Source organism: Limulus polyphemus, unplaced genomic scaffold (genome assembly GCF_000517525.1).
Source record: "Limulus polyphemus unplaced genomic scaffold, Limulus_polyphemus-2.1.2 Scaffold2433, whole genome shotgun sequence".
In the NCBI taxonomy this organism is placed as follows: Eukaryota; Metazoa; Arthropoda; class Merostomata; order Xiphosura; family Limulidae; genus Limulus; species Limulus polyphemus.
Window position 1 is genome coordinate 1 of NW_013668043.1, and position 3,250 is coordinate 3,250.

Consider the following 3,250-nt stretch of genomic DNA (forward strand, 5'->3'; position numbering starts at 1 on the left):
AAAACATGATAATGATAAAGTTAGTAGCAATCAGACTAGATTATTTGTATCAAGAATGAACTCAATGATAAAACATGATAATGATAAAGTTAGTAGCAATCAGACTAGATTATTTGTATCAAGAATGAACTCAATGATAAAACATGATAATGATAAAGTTAGTAGCAATCAAACTAGATTATTTGTATCAAGACTGAACTCAATGATAAAACATGATAATGATAAAATTAGATCGTTGTTGTTCATTAACTTACGAAACACTTGTCAATGTTCTACACCTGTCATTTTTCAACAGTTTAAAATATGAGATCTAAATAATAGTTTAGGTATTATCAGAAATATATATATATTAAAACATGAAACGGGCAGTACTAAATATAGCATGTTCAAATCCAAATACGTGTCTACTTACTAGCAATAAGTAGCATTTATTGCCACAGCAAGAAGGTACTTTTTTTTTATTGTACGCCATCAGAACTTTAATAGCACCTACTTATGCCACGTGAATTATGTATTAACTAATTTATCCTTGGAAAATTGTTTCTTTACATATACACAGTATATAAAGCACTGAAGCTAGGGATGTCTATGGATAATTATAATCCACTTTCAAAAACACGTATCAAGATACACTGGAAGTGACACTGATACGCATTGCGATACATACTGATGCTTCTTTTTAAAGGTCAAAGAATAATTCACCCCAAAAAGGGCACCCAATCAGCAAGTAATATTTTTTTTATTAAGTTTAGTGAAGTGAAACCACACTTTGGACTAAATGACGCGAAGGTCTTCTTGACGTGGTAATGTGGAAAACTCAAAATTGTAAAGAAAGGAAAAGAATTTAATAGTCACATCTTTAAAGTTTGGCAAATTTTGCACTCGTGAAATTTACTTTTATGATCGTATAATATTGTTGTTGTATTATCATAAAAGTGATAAAGTAAAATAAACTGCAATATACTTGCAATAAGCTTGGTTCATTGGCTAACCAAGGCCATGCCTGGTCGAGCACGTGCCTGAGTGAGAAGTGATAAATTGTGTAAGCGCAAAAATCTAGTTTCTTGCAGTAAGGGTGATACAAAGTGTGTAAAGGGGACATAATAAAGATCGATCTGATCTGACGGAGTCACACATTAGTAAGGAATTAGATATACTATTTACTTCGTGATACCGCGTGTTTTCCAACCCCTTTAGCTGATATGTAAGTTATTTGAAACTTTTCTTTCAGTTCAGTTTGGACACAGAAAGTAGCTGAAGTAATCATATCTAACTTTTCCTGATTTAAGCTCTTCCTGGGACCTACTTCATTAATTGGCAATTAACCATTTTTTTTTCAGGAAGGATAGCTTATGATGTCCCAGAGTATGAGGCTGTCTTTTCTGTTGGCGAATCGGATAGTGGGCAGAGACTGCCACGCCCTTGCGCTTGAATCACAATGAACAAAGGTCACGTGCACGATGAGCGTTTCGGGAGCAACCTGACTTGGTTATTGTATTAATTTTATATTATGAATTAATTTCGCGCAAAGCTACACTATCTGCACTAAATATAATTTATCAGTGAAAGACTAGAGGGAATGCAGCTACTCATAACCACCCACCACAAACTTTTGGGCTACTCTTTTACTAACGAATAGTGGGATTAACTATCACATAATCACCTCCCACGATCATGTTTGGTGGGACGGGGATTCTTACTCGCGACCCTCAGATTGCGAGTCAAGCGCCCTAACCACCTGGCTATGCCGGGTCCTATTGTATTAATACTCAAAGCCAGATACTTCTCTGTAATTTAACTTTTAGTAGAGTAAGATATACTGTCATTTTGTGGAAAGATGTCATATATTTTATTACAACATTAACTTTCGATCTTGCTTTTTCGAGACCTCGAAAATGTAAAGATTTTTCACTTTAAGTTTATTTTGTTTGAGCTTGCCTTATGGGATTGCTCACACTCGATGGGTGAGAGACAGCTCACCAAGGTTTTACTTCATCTCTCTCTCTCTCTATTGCTAGTTCAACGCACCCAGTACAGCCACTTTCCCCTTGTTTTGTTAAAGTGAACTTGTAAAATATACTAGTCTGTATATTTGAGACAGTCAAGGAAAATAACCTATCTAGTATATACAGCCCCCAGTGACTCAGTGGTAAGTCTGAGGGGCTATAACGCCAAAAATCGGGTTTCGATACCTGTGGTAGGTAGAGCAGAGGTAGCCCATTGTGTAGCTTTGTGCTTGCCTAGAAATAAACGAAATCTACAAGTACATGCATAAGATAGATCTTTTCATACACACAAGACAGTTAAAAGAGAGGGCTAATTTTATAATAAAATTATCGCTTGTGGTATATAGGTTTGTTTGTTTCTTCTCATTGTTTGTAGTTAAGCACAAAGCTACACAGTGGGCTATTTGTGCTGTGACCACCCTGGGCATCGAACCTCGATATTTAGAGTTATGAGTCTGTAGGTTTACCCCTGAGCAACGTAGGGCATGTTTGTACAATAAAATACATGTATGTATGTATATAAATTACTCGAGAAACGATATAAAGTTTTGTTCACGACCAGATGACAAACTCTAAGTTGGTAGAAAAACACTTAAATAACTTGAGGGCTAAAAGGCATCAAACTAAACCTAGAGTTCATTAAAACTCCTCATTTTAAACTGATTTAGTGTAAAGTGACTTATCCATGTAATAGTCCTGTGGTTTTCAAACTTTAATAACCCAAAGATCCCTTTTTGTTCCAATTTTTTCGAGGACTCCCAACCCTATCGATGTTTTTTGTTTTGAAAAAAAAAAGATGCTGGTACATGAAAAGCTGTATTTGAAAACTAAATGTTTTAATTCTTATAAATTCAATTTTAAGAAAAACATTTTTTTTATTCTATAAACCACTTTTAATTTTTTATGAAATTTTGAACATGACTCACGGTCCCCTTGGAGTACACTCGTGAACCCTGATTTGGGAAATGTTGAAATGGTCATTTACAGAGGCATAGGGGCCGGGGATGCTGTACCACCCCCACTTTTACATATTTCACTTATTTTGCAACTGTAAATCATATTGCAACTTTTTCCTACACCACATCAGGCCAGGTGGTTAGGTGGTTAGATGGCTCGACTCGCAATGTGTGGGTCGCGGGTTCGAATCCCCCGTCACATCAAACATGCTCACCCTTTCAGGGGGGCGTTATAATGTGACGGTCAACCCCACTATTCGTTTGTAAAAGAGTTGGCTGTAGGTGGAG

General features: G+C 36.1%; 1 protein-coding gene across 1 annotated transcript in view; it reads left to right on the plus strand.

The window, feature by feature from the left end:
- The first annotated feature begins 1,120 nt into the window (after positions 1-1,120).
- LOC106466944 (phospholipid phosphatase 2-like) overlaps positions 1,121-3,250 on the plus strand; it is a 36,421-nt gene continuing 34,291 nt past the window's right edge. The window contains exon 1 of the mRNA XM_013927262.2: positions 1,121-1,139. The gene's annotated coding sequence lies outside the window, so the exon portion shown is untranslated. The remainder of the gene's footprint in view (positions 1,140-3,250) is intronic.